Source organism: Macaca nemestrina, chromosome 8, assembly GCF_043159975.1.
Source record: "Macaca nemestrina isolate mMacNem1 chromosome 8, mMacNem.hap1, whole genome shotgun sequence".
NCBI classification, from domain to species: Eukaryota; Metazoa; Chordata; class Mammalia; order Primates; family Cercopithecidae; genus Macaca; species Macaca nemestrina.
The window spans coordinates 153992150-154008374 of record NC_092132.1 but is presented as its reverse complement, the minus strand read 5'-3'; the positions used below and the strand labels follow the sequence as shown (position 1 = coordinate 154008374).

At 43.4% G+C, this 16225-nt stretch overlaps 1 protein-coding gene across 3 annotated transcripts in view; it reads right to left on the bottom strand.

Annotated features, from left to right (window-relative positions):
- Nucleotides 1-7042, bottom strand: part of LOC139355958 (zinc finger protein 669-like) — a 58475-nt gene extending 51433 nt beyond the window's left edge. For 2 of the 3 annotated variants that reach the window (XR_011607330.1, XR_011607333.1), the window contains exon 1: nucleotides 4888-7042. The gene's annotated coding sequence lies outside the window, so the exon portion shown is untranslated. Of the gene's footprint in view, nucleotides 1-4859 lie in introns of all 3 variants that reach the window. The other variant, XR_011607332.1, reaches the window with a different exon arrangement.
- Nucleotides 7043-16225: the final 9183 nt, after the last annotated feature.

Genomic DNA, 16225 nt, shown 5'->3' with positions numbered 1-16225 from the left:
GGTGGAGCTTGCCATGAGCAGAGATGGGGCCACCGCACTCCAGCCTGGGCGACAGAGTGAGACTCCGTCTCAAAAAAAAAAAAAAAGAAAAGAAATAAGCAATATGAGGTGGCCATTACCATCCTTTCTCATTTTATTTTGTTGCTATTGATTTATTTTATATGCTATTGATAAATCTTGATGTATACAGAAAAGTAGTTTCAAAGAATAATTTTTTTAAAATCTTGACTTGTAATTTCAAGCAACTTTCAAAAAATTCTTGCAATTTAGTTTTAAAGATTCTAGAACAGTTTTCTATGTCTTAAAGCTAAATAACTACAAAGAGCTACCTCTTCTCACATTCTGTATTATAAATATGTAAGTCAGAAAAGGAACAGACAAAATCATAAAAACACATGCATGAACAAATGGGCCTTGGCTCACATTTACTTGGATCTGGCAATGCACCTGGGTTACAGTACTATTTTTGTGTGTAATTTTACATGAGGACTGTTGTCAAAATAAAAATTGTCTACAATCTCTATTTAGTGGTATATTTGCACAAATGGTAAACATATACATAGAGATAATGAGAGAAATTTATTTCATGGCTTACAAGAAGACAGGTTGAGACATTTAATTGTTTCATTCATGCTACCTTTTATGATGCACTTGTATGGGCATGGTATTTAAAGGTATTATTAAAACTTTTAAATGCTCAATGTTACAGATGGAATTATTAGAGAAAGTACTAACTTATATCCTCTTTGTGTGTGCTTTGGAGGCACCAGGAAATAGTAAAGCAGCACTTTTCCCATCTATTTCCTGAAGGCCAAGCTGTGCTTTTGCAGATTAGGTCTTTCTGTAACACATACACACACACACACACACACACACACACATATACACACACACACACAATATAGCCTTTAGGGGTTTAAAGGAGGAAAAGAGAATTTGCCTGGATAACTCTCACCTAGGTATTTTCTAGGGAGATCTAGAATCATCTAAGGGTTAAGTTAATCTGGACTAGCCAATGGGAAAACAAAATGAGGATGCCGGGGAGATGTTCCCAGAACAGTAGCATTCCTAATGGGCTAGGCCCTAGTCACATGCAGTTCTCCAGATGTGGTTGGTGTGGCCAAGGTTCCGGCATGTGATGGCTGCCTTCCTGGCACTTCTTGTGCTGTGAGGAGCATCCCCTCCCCAGTGCCAGGGCAGTGGTCCTCTCACCCCCTTCAGAGTAAAGGGCCAGCAGTCAGCAGTCACAGGAAAAGTAGTGAGACAGGAAGGTGAGGAGCATGAAGTGCCACCATCCCAGCCTCCAGTGTCTGGCACAGAATATGACGAGGAACTTCCACGAATTGGAATCTTCCACATCTCGATACATGGGAGTTTCTGCTAGATATAATTTGGCTTATAAAAAGAAAGAAATATTGTCTTCTTGCATGTAAATATTGTAGAAGAGTTAATGATTGTAACCTGCATGTTTTACATTCTGAGATGCTATTAAATCAATATGCATCACAAAACTATTGATAATTTTTTAGAAGAACAGAAGAGATCTCATCATATGAAATGCAGTGGATCAATTGTAAGATGCAGGCTAACTCCAGAATAAGTAAAGCATGGGAAAAAATCTGTCTTAGAATGGAAAAATACAGTGGTGAAACTATTTTTAACTAGAATTTAAATGCAATATTTGAGGATATGAAGCCCACAACTCATTTTGAAAACTACTGGCTCAGATGACCTCAGCGATAGGAAACCTCTGAAAGAACATTAATCTAATCATAATTTTCTGTGCCTTTGCCTGAGAGTCTATCTGAAAGTGGTGCAGTTTTTACAGAAGAGGAATAACGTGTCCCAAACTGGGAACCCTTCACAGGTCACCATTCGGGTGGTGCTTCACTGTGGAGTTTTGGTCAGCAGAGGGCTCCAGGGACTGCTGGGGAAGGCCAGGACATGGAAAAGGGCCTAGAGCCAGGGTTACCTGGGAAAGAGTGGACCCATTTTGCCAAGCACCTAAGGACCATGCCATACAGGACCCTCTCAAAATCACTCGTACACTATATGGGAATAAAGGATAAGAGAAATTAATGTGTACTTAGCATGTGAGAGCTGAAATTCACAGTCAGCCTCAGCAAACAAATCCATACAGAAGGACGAAGTGCATGTTGTGAGACAAAGAACACCCAATTATAAGATAGAAAACCTCAGTTCTGGAAAATTCCTGAACCTGTTTGCCCATCCATGAAAGAGGAATAGTGATACTACCTTCTCCACCTTTTTTCTAACAGAACTGCACATTTCTTTCAGGCCCACAGCTAAGTGTTTAATAGGAATAATGTGGAAATATAAGGTCATTGCTCTTGCATAAAAGGTTCAAGAAAACTGAGAAAGATCTAAACATGCCGAAAGGAATGATTTTTCAAAGTACAACATCTTAGTTTACGTAGAGAGAAATAATTTTGTCTCAAAGATTTGGCCACAGCGTAAATGCAGCACTGAAGAGTAGTTAAGCTATTTCTTCAAAGAAAATATATCAAAATTAAATCTGTACTTTTTGAGTGTGAATTATAATACACAAACCTGGTGCAATATATTTAAAACAAAGCAGAGATTAATTAATTAATTAATTAATAGTTTCCCTATCACCCTTTTCAGAAAACTCAGTAACTTAGTGCCTTAAGATGTTCAAATTGTCCCCAAAAGTTGAGATATTAGATATTTTAAAAACCTTTTCTCAAGCTTTGTTATTCTAGCTTCAGTTGGAAGATGCTTCCAACTTAAAGATGGTAGACCAAATACTGACCCAGTTGTTTCCTTTCCCTCCCAAGAAACCATGATGGTTATCCATCATGTAGAGAGAGCAGCAGAGACAAAAAAGTGATTTGATGGCCTTACAGCCTTGAGAAGGAGCATCATCTGTGGACCTTCCTGGGGGTGAGGGGCGAAGAAGTGAGGCAGGCATCAGAAAACAGGAGGGTTGATTAAAATCTGTACATTAACAGTCAACCCTTATTATCCTCCCTCACCGATGCCTGCACCCCACCCCTCAGGTAACCAGTAAGTAGAACACCAACAACCAACAGCAAGCACCTGCCTTCCAGAGAGGAGAGGAAAAGTTTTTCTCCAGAGAAAGGAAACCATCTAGACCAAAGACATCACTTACTAACATGTGGAAACCCTATCGACTCCCGGAAAAAAAAAAAAAAAAAACCTCTAGACGAGCCTTTTACTAATGATAACAGACTCCTTTCTTCTTCTTCCTGTGTCACTATTAAATGTGAACAATGAAGAATCACCAGACATTTAAGGGAAACCAATCCCAATGAGAGAAAAGACCAAACCAGCAGGTGGAGTGATTGTTGAGAAACTAACGTTGTAGCAAAATAAGAAATAAGAGTATTACATCATCATTCACTTAGTGGCACTGTCTGGGGTTTCACTATACAAATATATCACTTTGATACAGTTTTTTCTTTTTGTTTTTGTTTTTTGTCAGAGTCTCACTCTGTTGCCCAGACTGGAGTACAGTGATGCAATCTCAGCTCACTGCAACCTTTGTCTCCCGGGTTCAAGTGATTCTTCTGCCAATTTTTGTATTTTAAGTAGAGACAGGATTTCACCATGTTGGCCAGGCTGGTCTCAAAGTCCTGACCTCAGGTGATCTGCCCACCTTGGCCTCCCAAAGTGCTGGCACTATAGGCATGAGCCACCATGCCTGGCCTGATAGAGTTTTAACTATTAGAAGAAACCATAGGAAGCTACCTTTCAAATAGATCAAACATCAGCAACATATTAAAATATCACCAATTTCACACGTTCAAGATTATTTTTTTAAAAAAAGAGAGAACAGAATTGATTCAATTTCTAGGCCAGCAACCAAGGAAAAAGCAAAGAATGAAAGATTTTATCATCGCATAATAATAGCAAGATCTTACATTTCTATTAAGCTTTAAAGATGACAGTCCAGGCACGGTGGCTCACATCTGTAATTCCAGCACTTTGGGAGGCCGAGTCGGGTGAATCACAAGGTCAGGAGTTCAAGACCAGCCTGGTCAATATGGTGAAACCCCAACTCTACTAAAAATACAAAAATTAGCCAAGTGTAGTGGCAGGCACCTGTAGTCCCAGCTACTTGGGAGGTTGAGACGGGAAAATCACTTGAAGGCGGAGGTTGCAGTGAGCCAAGGTCACTCATGCCACTGAACCCCAGCCTGGGTGACAGAGCGAGACTCAGTCTCAAACAAACAAACAACAACAAAGATTACAAAACACATCAATATACATTGTCTTGTTTGATCTTTAAACAATCCTATAATTGTAATTAATATATCAAAAAATTGTAATTCTTGAGAAATCCAGGATGACATAAATGAAGCCTAAACACAGCTTTAATTTGCCAAGTAATGGGTGGAGAAGGGATTGGAAGTCAGGCTGACTGACCCCACATCCTCTCCTTCCATTACTTAAAAGAAGTCAGCCAGGATGAAAGCTTGGGAAGGACCTGAGATAAAGGCAGTGGGAAAAGAGCAGTGTCAAGGATGAACTATAAACAGAAGTAAAAGAAGGAACACCTTAAATACAAAAATATATGTCCACAAAGCTGAGAGTTGTATGAAGCCGTGTAATTAGAGAACATCATGTTGACAGCAGACTCTTGACCTAGGGGAAAACGTTCATGACACTGACTCCAAGAAGGATAAACTTGAAGGATTCCAGATGTGAGGCAGTCAAACCCTCACTTGGAAGCACTGTACAAATGTTCATGTTAAGAACTGAAATGAATTCATACCCACATAAAACTACATGTAGGGATAGGCTTACTTTGTAAGATGTTTCTGGACCCTACATTAGCAGCTGTACACACTTACACAACACAAACACAGGCCAGCCTGTCACCTGGGCAGCTGGAGGGGTAGCCTGGACAGGGCGGTGACAGTCTCCCCCGAACCCTTCCTTCTCGTCTGTGACTGACTCCTATTCACATGCTACAAGGACCATACGCTTGTGGAATCCAACTCAGCTCCCTTTAGAACCAAAGGATGCCTCTGTGACACATGCAGAAATGACTTCCTTTTCATTTTCGTTCAGTTTGTAGGAAGAGAACAACTGCAAGAGAGAGAAAGAAAATGTACACAGTGGCTTGGTGGAGACGGCACCTGAAGAGCAATTTTCGTATTTAGCCCCAACAGTTTATAAACATTCATGCAGTAATTAAAGATATTCCCCAAAACTAGGAAACACAATTGAGTCAGTTTCTGTTAGTGAGCATCACACTGCGACCCTGGGTCCAGATGTCCTTGGAAAAGATCAGAGACATAACACAATTGAGTCAGCTTCTGTTAGTGAGCATCACGCTGCAACCCTGGGGTCAGATCTCCCTGGAAAAGGTCAGAGACAAAACACATCACGGCCTCTGTTTATGCAGCTTACTGAAGTTTACACGGAATCTCCATGCCCTCCCTGCGTTTAAGCCTTCTATGCAAATGACAGAGACTCTCACTAGAGAAGGAGTAGTAGATTCTCGTCCAGTTCCGTGAGTCAACACCTGCATTGCCTCACTCTCCATGTTGACGGCTGCAGAGGACTTTCCATTCTCGGCCCCCACTGCCTCCAGAAACACCGTTTTTACATTGCCATAGCTAATGTTAACACCTCCTAGAATAAAGGGGGAGTCACCACTGAGGGTCAGTTCTGGTTCAGACTCTGGAGTGAGGGCATTATTCTTTTTGCATATAATGCAGTGACTCCACATTGCACCAGTGGCTTGGTCAAAAAAGACAAAATTTCTGGGGAATTAGTGTTGATTATTTTTAGATATCATAACCTTGGCTTTATGGACACCTTATATTAAACAGATCTCACTCGCCAAATGCCACAGGATGCAGGCCAACAGACAGGCTCCGAGGGCTCTTGTGAGCTGGAACTGCCATATAAGCAAAACCACAAGAGAGAGAGAACACTGCCCACGTTCAACACAGTATAGCCACCCTGAAAGCCTCACCCTTTCTTTTAGAAATGTGTTTAGATTTTATACACTTTTGCTAGATTGTTATGTAAGATTTATGTACTGAAAGGTCTTAAAGATTTTTAAATGTTGAGTAAAATGTTCACGAGTATAGTTTATATATATATGTGTGTGTGTGTATGAAACAAACCTGTCATATAATTTATTTTCTTTAAAAACAAGGCCCTGGCTGGGTGCAGTGGCTCACGCCTGTAATCCCAGCACTGTGGGAGGCTGGGGCGGGCAAATCACGAGGTCAGGAGTTCGAGACCAACCTGGCCAACATGGTGAAACCCCGTCTCTACTAAAAATACAAAAAATTAGCTAGGCATAGTGGCAGGCACCTGTAATTTCAGCTACTTTGGAGGCTAAGGCAGGAGAATCACTTGAACTCGGGAGGTGGAGGTTGCAGTGAGCCAAGATCATGCCACAGCACTTCAGCCTGGGTGACAGAGTGAGACTCCATCTCAAAACAAAAAACAAAGAACAAGACCCTTATACAAATTACCCTTGGAACTTTTATTTAGAATTTAAGGTTATTTGGCGCTTAGTGTCACGTAAACAAAATTCTCCCAATTGCTAGGGTCCTCTTGGGGTGCTGCATTCCTGTAAGCCATGATCATGCCAGAAAAACAGACCCTTCTCCATCTAGGAACTCAAATGCCAAGAGTGATGCCAGATCAACTTTCATTACTGAGTCATACGTTCCTAAATTCAGTGTATCATAGAAAAACAGACATACCCTTAACAGTTTAACCTGACAAAGTTCTGAAAAACTTCCGTTGCAATAGAAGTTGTGAAAAGGCTATCTTGCTAGAGATCTCTGACTCAGAGAAGAAAGTAAAGGCTGGGCGCAGTGGCTCATGCCTGTAATCCCAGCACTTTGGGAGGCGGAGGCAGGTGGATTACTTGATGTTAGGAGTTCGAGAGAAGCCTGGGACACATGGTGAAACCCTGTCGATACCAAAAATAAAAAAATTAGCTGGGCATGGTGGTGTGTGCCTATAATGCCAGCTACTCGGGAGGCTGAGGCAGGAGAATGGCTTGAACCCTAACCTGAAACCAAACACGAACCCTAACCCGAACCCGAACCCTAACCCTAAACCTAACCCAAAACAGAACCCGAACCCTAACTCGAATCTTAACACTAAAATGGAACCAAACCCTAACCCTAACCCAACCCTAACCCCTAACCCTAACACTAACCCTAATCCAAAAATAACCCTAACGCTACCGCTAACCCAACCCTGACACTACCCGAACCCTAAACCCTAACCCCTAACCCTAACCTTGACACCGACCTCGACCCCGAACCCTGACCTAACCTCTAACCCTGACCCTAACCCTCACCCCTAACCCTAACCCCAAGCCCTAACCCTAACCCTGAACTCGAACCTAAACCCTAAACCCCTAACCCGACCCCAACTCCGACCCCTGACCCTGACCCCTAACCCTAACCCCTAACCCTAACCCTCACAACCCTAACCCTAACCCTCTAATCCTCTACCCTCTAACCCTCTAACCCTCACCCTCGCCCTAACCCTAACCCTAGCCCTAGCCCTAACCCTAAAATCCTAACCCTAACCCTTGGGTGGAGAGAACCTCTGTGCGCAGGATTCAGAGGGGATTTCGGTTTCCCGTTTTCCACACTGAACCATTCTAAGTAGTCTCTGACCTTCGATATTCAGGGCTAGAAACAGGAAGGATTTTATTCACTGTGGATGCGGCCCCGAGTTGTCCCAAAGCGAGGCGGTGCCGCCAACGTCTGTGCTGAGCACAACGCAGCTCCGCCCTCGCGGTGACCCCATGCCAGGGTCTGGGCTGAGGAGAACGCTGCTCCGCCTTCACAGTACCCCCCCCCCCCCCCCGCCCCCCGAGGTCTGTGCAGAGGAGAAGACAGCTCCGCCCTCGGGATGCTCTCAGTGTCTGGGCTGAGGAGAATGCAGCTCCGCCCTCACAAACGTACAGCGCCGGCGCTGGCGCACAGTCGCACGCCAGGGCAGGCGCAGAGTCGCACGCCAGGCGCAGCTCAGGCGCAGAGTCGTACGCCAGGCGTGGCCCAGGCTGGCGCAGGCGCAGAGTCGCAGGCCGGCGCAGCGCAAGCGCAGAGTCGCACGCCCGCGCGGTGGGGGGAGGAGGGTCGTGGTGCAGGCGCAGAGACGCACGCCGCGTGGGCCTGAAGGGGCGCGGTGCAGGCGCAGAGACGCACGCCGCGAGGGGAGGGGCGCAGAGACGGGCGAAACATCAGTAATCTGAAAAGCCGGGCTCCGGCGCCCCCTGCTTGCAGCTGCGCACTACAGGGCCCTCTTGCTCACAGTGCTGTGCAAGTGCGCCCCCTGCTGGCGACTAGAGCAACTGCAGGGCGCTCTTCCTTACAGTGGTGGCCAGCGCCCCCTGCTGGCGCCGGGGCACTGCAGGGCCCTCTTGCTCGCAGTATAGTGACGGCGCGCCGCCTGCTGGCAGTTGGGGACGTTGCAGGGCTCTCTTGCTCACAGTGTAGTGGCAGCACTCCCGATGCTGGCAGCTGGGGACACTGCCCGGCCCTCTTGCTCCAAGTGAAGTGGCGACTGGCTCCTCAGCTGGCAGCTGGGGACACTGCCGGGCCCTCTTGCTTGCCTTGTAGTAGGGCACGCCCCCTTCTGGCCGCTGGGGGCACTACAGGATCCTCTTGCTCAGTGTGGTGGCAGCACGCCCCCTGCTGCCAACCAGGACACTGTAGGATCCTCTTGCTCATGGTGTGGTGCCCGTGCGCCACCTGCTGGCAGCTAGGGACACTGCAGGGTCCTCTTGCTCACAGTATACCCGTCGTACGCCCCCTGCTAGCAGCTGGGGACGCTGCCGGGCCCTCTTGCTGGCAGTGTCGTCGCAGCACAACACCTGCAGGGAGATGGGGACTATGCAGGGCCCTCTTGCTCCAAGTGTGATGGCTGGCGCCCCCTAAAGGCCACCTTCTGCACCACTTAAAGTTGGAGCGCCAGTTATTAAGTGCCATCAGTTCTGGAAATGGATGTCCCAGTTCTTGTCTAACTTGGAAGAAAGATTTTCACCAAGGGGCAATACAGAGATGGCAGACAACTTCATTGAAAAAAATACAGTGTGAAGAGCTTATTGTAGAAAAATAGAGAGGAGTAGGCTGATCATGCAGGAAAGCAGCGTAAGAGTCCTGTGCAGGGAATTTTATTTTGGACTTCTTCACATTCCTGCCTCTGTCTCAAGTGTCCAGCAGTTTTCTTTGTCTGGTTTTCCTGCTACTGCCTTAGGTCCCCAACTTGCCCCACTTAGGCTTGTGGGACCTCCTCACTGTTGGTTGAGGCACATGTGTGGTGATCGGTTGGAATCCACTCTGGCACCAGGCTCCTTCCCGCCATCCCGGGCAGGCTGACAGCAGTCACATTTGTACCTACTGCGCCTATCTCTTTTGAATGTGCTTCTCTGCCCTAATCTGTACTTATGGTGCCAGGTTTCTTTTAAGACTGTCCCCTTTGTCCTTATCAGCATGTATCTAGCAATATTGTCACATTATTACTGCAGAGTGAATGATGACTGGGGCATCTTAAGAGGATTTCTAGGGTGTTTCTTTCTGCATAGGTACCTCTTCTCCCTCCTACCCACAACTGACAAGTGTCTATCCACTCTAGCATTACAGATGCCACTAAATGTGAATTTTTGGTGGTCCCTCCAGGTGAGCCTTCCCAGACTTTCCCTTTTCCAGGAGCTCCCCCTCCTGTTCATGTCTAGCCATCTATCTGCTCTAACAGAGCCCACTATCCTGTGTCTTTCCCAAAAATAGTGAGGGAATGATTACTGGAAACCATAGGAAATGATATGCATGTAGATGAAAACTTTACAACTTACACAAATAATCACTCAAAATCATCCTTACACTAAAAATGCAAAACTATACAATTTCTAGAAGAAACTATACAAGAAAAGCTATGTGCCTTTGGGTTTGTTAATGAATTTTAACAAATGACACAAAAGGTTGATATACGCAGAAGAAATGACAACGTGGATTTCTCAATATTTAAAGTTTATACTCTGGAAAAGACCTTGTTAATGGAACAAAAAGACAAGCCACATATTGAAAAAAAAATTTGCAAAATACAGATCTGAGAATTTGTATTCAAAATATATACAAAATTCTTAAAACTGAACAATAAGTTAAACAGCCCAATTAAAAATGCACACAGTTCTGAACAGACACCTCACCAAAGACGATCTACACATAGCAAGTAAACACACAAAAAGATGCTCAACACACTAGAGAACTGAAAACCACAATGAGATAGCACAGCTGGTTTATATCTGTTAGAACTGCTAAACTCTAAAAAAATGACAAATTGCTGGAGGAAAAACAAGAACTCTTTTCATTGCTGGTGGAAGACAGTGTGTAACACCAGAATATGCCACCCCAAAATATGTCCCTTTGGCATAAGAACTATTCTGAGCTGATTACTCTGAAAAAATACTAAAAAAGAAGTTCTGAAAACAGAGTAGAAGTTACCCTTGTGTAAGGAAAATTTACATCTATAAACGAAATCCCCATTTAAAAGATCTCTCTCTCTCTCTCTCTCTCTCTCTCTCTCTCTCTCTCTCGGCACCAACCAAGAACAGAAGGATGACTAAATCACTAAAGAGTCTTATCAACAGAGAATGCATGGAGTTAAGTCTGTGTAAGAAAACTTACCCTTATCTACTGTGCTTTTGCTTGTTACGTCCCCACTACTGAGCCTCAAATCTTCTTTCTTTAAGTTGAAGATAGCATTTACACTTGAATTGAAAGCCACCTGTTGGGGATTTACTCATTTTTCCCTGAGTATCTCCCATGTATCCATAAGGTATACATATTTTTAAACTTGTCTACTTTTTTTCTCATTTTAATCTGTAATTTGTTACAGAGAGTCCCATCTAAGAATTCTGTAAAGGTAGAGAGAAAATTATTTTTCCTCCCCTATTACAAGTTGGGCAGTTTTCCCAAAGCTAAACAAGTCTCACCTTACAATCCAAAAATCATATTTGTAACTATTTTGACAGCTACTTTGATATTATTTCCAAACAAAAGCTACCATGCAATTATGTACAGAAGCCCTATTCATAATGACCAAAGGAAAAAAAGGAATCAGAAAGTCTTACAACAGATGACTGTGTAAGAACCCACTCAGACATCAAGTGTTGTTATAGGGACCGGGCACAGTGGCTCACTCCTGTAATCCCAGCACTTTGGGAGGCTGAGGCAGGTGGATCACAAGGTCAGGAGATCAACACCATACTAGCTAACACTGTGGAACCCTGTCTCTACTAAAAAAAAAAAATACAAAAAAAAAAATTAGCCGGATGTGGTGGCAAGCACCTGTAGCCCCAGTTACTCGGGAGACTGAGGCAGGAGAATGGCATAAATCTGGGAGGCGGAGCTTGCAGTGAGCCAAGATCGCACCACTGCACTCCAGCCTGGGTGACAGAGAAAGACTACATCTCAAGAAAAAAAAAAAAAAAAAAAAAAACTTGTTTGTTTTATATTTAATAGTGATAACTCTGAAGACATAGTTGTTTTATTACACAAAAAATATTAAATTTATCTTATTTAACTAAGTTTTATCCAAATCACGTTAACCTGAAAAACATTTGGATCAGTTCCTATATTTCTAGGAGTTTGGGGAATATTTATTTATAAATGATTTTTTTTCCAAGCCAAGTTAGAATAGAGCACTTTTAGAGGATTGTATAAATGAATTTTGCAATGCTATCCAGAGTTAAGAAAAATCAAATATACACAACATACATTAATAGACATACAAACACAAATAGAGATCTCATAGCTTTCATCCTGAAATTTTAGCCACGAATCAGGTATAAATATTCTGATAGTTAATTGTAGATGTCTGCTTGATTGGATTAAGAGATACTAACATAGCTGTGAGGGTGTTTCTGGAAGACACTGAGATAAGGAAGATCCACTCTGACCCAATGTGGATGGGCACTGATACGGTTTGACTGTGTCTCCACGCAGATCTCATCTTGAATTGTAGATCCTATGATCCCTACATGTTGTGGGAGGGACCTGGTGGGGTACGATTGAATCATGGTGGTGGTTACTGCCATGCTGTTCTCATGATCTGATGGTTTTATAAGGGGCTTTTCCCCGTTGACTTAGCAATTCTTGCTGCTGCCATGTGAAGAAAGACATCTTTGCTTCCCCTTCCGTCATGATTGTGAGGCCCCTCCAGCCATGGGGAACTGTCAGCCCATTAAACCTCTTTCTTCTTTACAAATTGCTTATACTCAGGTACTTCTTCATAGCAGTATAAAAATGGACTTAAAAAGGCACCATCCAATTGCTTGAGAGCCCAGTAGAACAAAAAGGAAGAGGAAAGGTGAATTATCTCCTTCTGAAACTGAAACATCCTTCTCTTGTCTTTGACATCAGAACTTCAGGGTCTCAGGCCTTTGGCCTCAGAATGAGGGTTACACCATTGGCTTAACTGATTCTGAGCCCTTTGGACATGGACTGAGCAATGCTACCAGCTTTCCTGGTTCCCCAACTTGGAGACAGCCTATTGTGGACTTTCTCAGCCTCAATAATTATGTGAACCAGTTTCCCTAATGAATCTTCTCTCATCTGTCTATCTACATAAATCCGACGGATTGTGCCTTTCTGGTGAACCCAGACTAATGTGATTACAAGAATACAAAATTCACCAGTTTATATAGAGGACTTGGGTTTTATCTTTACCCCATTTTATATTTGTAATACAACTGTGTTTCTGGAAAATGGAACAAGTTTTTATCTTCTTCATATGAAGGCTAAAGCTTTTTACTCACCAATATTTTTGGAGATTTTTAAGATTTTCAAGATTTTCTTTTGACCCTAACCACTAAACCTAACCCTAACCCCTACTGCTAAACCCTAACCCTAACCCCTACCGTTAAACACTAACCCTAACCCTAATCCTAAATGCTAACCCTAAACCCTAACCCTAACCCTAGCCCTAAACCTAACAGAACCCCAACCCAAACCCTAAATCCAACCCCAAACCCAACCACAACCCTAATGCTAACACTAACCCCAATCCCATCTCTAAAACCATAACCCTAAAATCCTAACAACCCTAAATCTAACAACCCTAACCCTAACACTAACAAACCTAATGTTAGCAACCCTAAACCTAACAACTGTAACCCTGACTGACCCTAACTCTTTGTATAAATATCAAGTGATCTTGAATAGCCAAAATACTCCTGAAAACCAAAAGCCCACTTAGTTGCTCACATTTATCATTATCAAATATTACTGCAAAGGAATAGTAATCAAGACAACATAATACTGGCATAAGGAGACAAATATAAATCAATGGAACTGAATGTCCAGTCCAGAAATAAAACCATACCTCTACGGCCAACTGAGTTTTGACATGAGCCAAGACCACTAAATTCAACAAACGCTGCTAGCATCTGACTACCTACAGTCAGAGGTAACAAAATGTACCGTGACTGTACACTTACCTCACAACACAGAAAAAGTAACTCAAAATGGTTCAAAGCCCTACATATAAGAGTTACAAACAGAAACTCTAGAAGAAAATGGATATATCTTCATGACCTTGGATTTGGCAAAGGTGTTGCAGATCTGAAACCAAAAGCACTAGCCACAAAAGAAATAATTTCCTCAAAATTAAAAACTTTTATGCATCAGAAGACATTATCAAGTAAGTTGGCTGTGCACTGTGGTTCACGCCTGCAATCCTAGCACTTTGGGAGGCAGAGGCAGGAGGATCACTTGAGTCCAGGAGTTCAAGACCAGCCAGGATGACAGAGCAAAACCCCATCTCTACTAATAATACAAAAATTAGCCAGGAATGGTTGCACACAGCTGCAGTCCCAGCTACTAGGGAGACTGAGGCGGAAGGACTGCTTGAGTCCAGAACGTAGAGGTTGTAGTAAGCTGAGATCGCACCACTACACTTCAACCTGGGCAACAGTGCAAGACCCTGTCTTAAAAAAAAAAAAAAAGAATGAGTATGATGGCTCACGCCTATAATCCCAGCAATTTGGGAGTCTGAGGCAGACGGAACACTTGAGGTCAGGAGTTGGAGACCAGCCTGGCCAACATGGCGAAACCTTGTCTCTACTAAAATTACAAAAATTAGGGCCGGGAGCAGTGGCTCATGCCTGTAATTCCAGCTCTTCTGGAGGCTGAGGCAGAAGGATCAACTGAGAATGGGAGTTCAAGACCAGCCTGACCAACAAAAACAAACCCCATCTCGACTAAAAATACAAAATTAGCTGGGCGTAGTGGCACATGCCTGTAATCCCAGCTACTCGGGAGGCTGAGGCAGAAGAATCACTTGTACCCAGGAGGCGGAGGTTGTGGTGAGCCAAGAGTGCACCACTACACTCCAGCCCGGGGAACAAAGCAAGATTCAGTCTCCAAAAAAAAAAAAAAAAAGAGAGAGAAAGTGAAAAGTCAACCCACAGAAAACAAGAAAATATCTGCGCATTATATATCCAACAACGGTCTGTTGACTACAATATATAAAAAATTTGTATAACTCAACCACAAGAACAACCAAATTATAAATGGAGAAAGAGTTGAACACACACTTTGCCAAAAAGACATGCAAATGAAAACCAAGCACATGAAAAGATGATCAATATCATTATCATTATGGCCATCCAAACTGAAACCACAACCAAATACTCTTTCACACACACTAGAAAGGCTACAATCCAACAAATGTAAAGTAACAAGTGTTGGCAAGGTTGGAGAGAAATCACAACCATTAAATACTATATGTGGAATATAAAATGGTGGAGCCTATTTGTAACATAGTTTGGTATTTTCTCACAAAGTTAAAAACATGATGGGCATGGTGGCTCATGCCTGTAATCCCAGCACTTTGGGAGGCTGAAGCAGGCAGATCACTTGAGTGCAGGAGTTCAAGACCAGCAGAAGGACATAGCAAAACCCTGTCTCTATTAAAAATACAAAAATTAGCCAGGCATGGTGCCACACACCTGTAGTCCCAGCTACTAGGGAGGCTGAGGCGGGAGGACCACTTGAGCCCAGAATGTGGAGGTTGCAGTAAGCCAATATGGCACCACTACTCCAGCCTGGGCAACAGTGCAAGACCCTGTCTCAAAAATAAAATAAATAAATAAATAAATAATGGCCGGGCATGGTGGCTCAATCCTGTAATCCCAGCACTTTGCTAGGCAGAGGCAGGCGGTTCATCTCAGATCATGAGTTTGAGAACAGTATGACCAACATGGAGAAACCCCATCTCCACCAAAAACACAAAAAATTAGCCAGGCAAGGTGTCCCATGCCTGTAATCGCAGCTACTCGCATGAACCCAGGAGGCACAGGTTGTGATGAGCCAAGAGCGCACTACTGCACTCCAGCCTGGGAAACAGAGCAAGACTTAGTCTCCTAAAAAAAAAAAAAGAGGAAGAGAAAAGACAACCCACAGAAAAGAAGAAAATATTTGCGCATTATATATCCAACAACGGTCTGTTAACTACAATATATAAAAAATTTGTATAACTCAACAAGAACAAGCAAATTACAAATGGAGAAAGAGTCGAACACACACTTTGCCAAAAAGACATGCAAATGGCAAAGAAGCACATGAAAAGATGATCAATATCATTATCATTATGGCCATCCAAACTTGAAACCACAACCAGATACTCCTTCACACACACTAGAAAGGCTATAATCCAATAAATGTAAAATAACAAGGGTTGGCAAGGTCGGAGAAAAATCACAACCATTAAATACTGTATGCGGAATATAAAATGGTGCATCCTATTTGTAACAGAGTTTGGTATTTCATCAAAAAGTTAAAAATAGGCCAGGCAAGGTGGCTCATGCCTGTAATCCCAGCACTTTGGGAGACTGAAGCAGGTGGATCACTTGAGTCCAGTTCAAGACCAGTCAGGATGACACAGCAAAACCCCATCTCTACTAATACAAAAATTAGCTGGACATGGTGGCACACAGCTGCAGTCCCAGGTACTAGGGAGGCTGAGGTGGGAGGATTGCTTGAGCCCAGAATGTGGAGGTTGCAGTAAGCTGAGATCACACCACTACACTCCAGCCTGGGCAACAGTGCAAGACCCTGTCTCAAAAAAAAATAAAAAATAAAAAGGGCCAGGTATGATGGCTCACACCTGTAATCCCAGCACTTTGGGTGGCTAAGGCAGACGGATTACTTGAGGTCAGGAGTTGGAG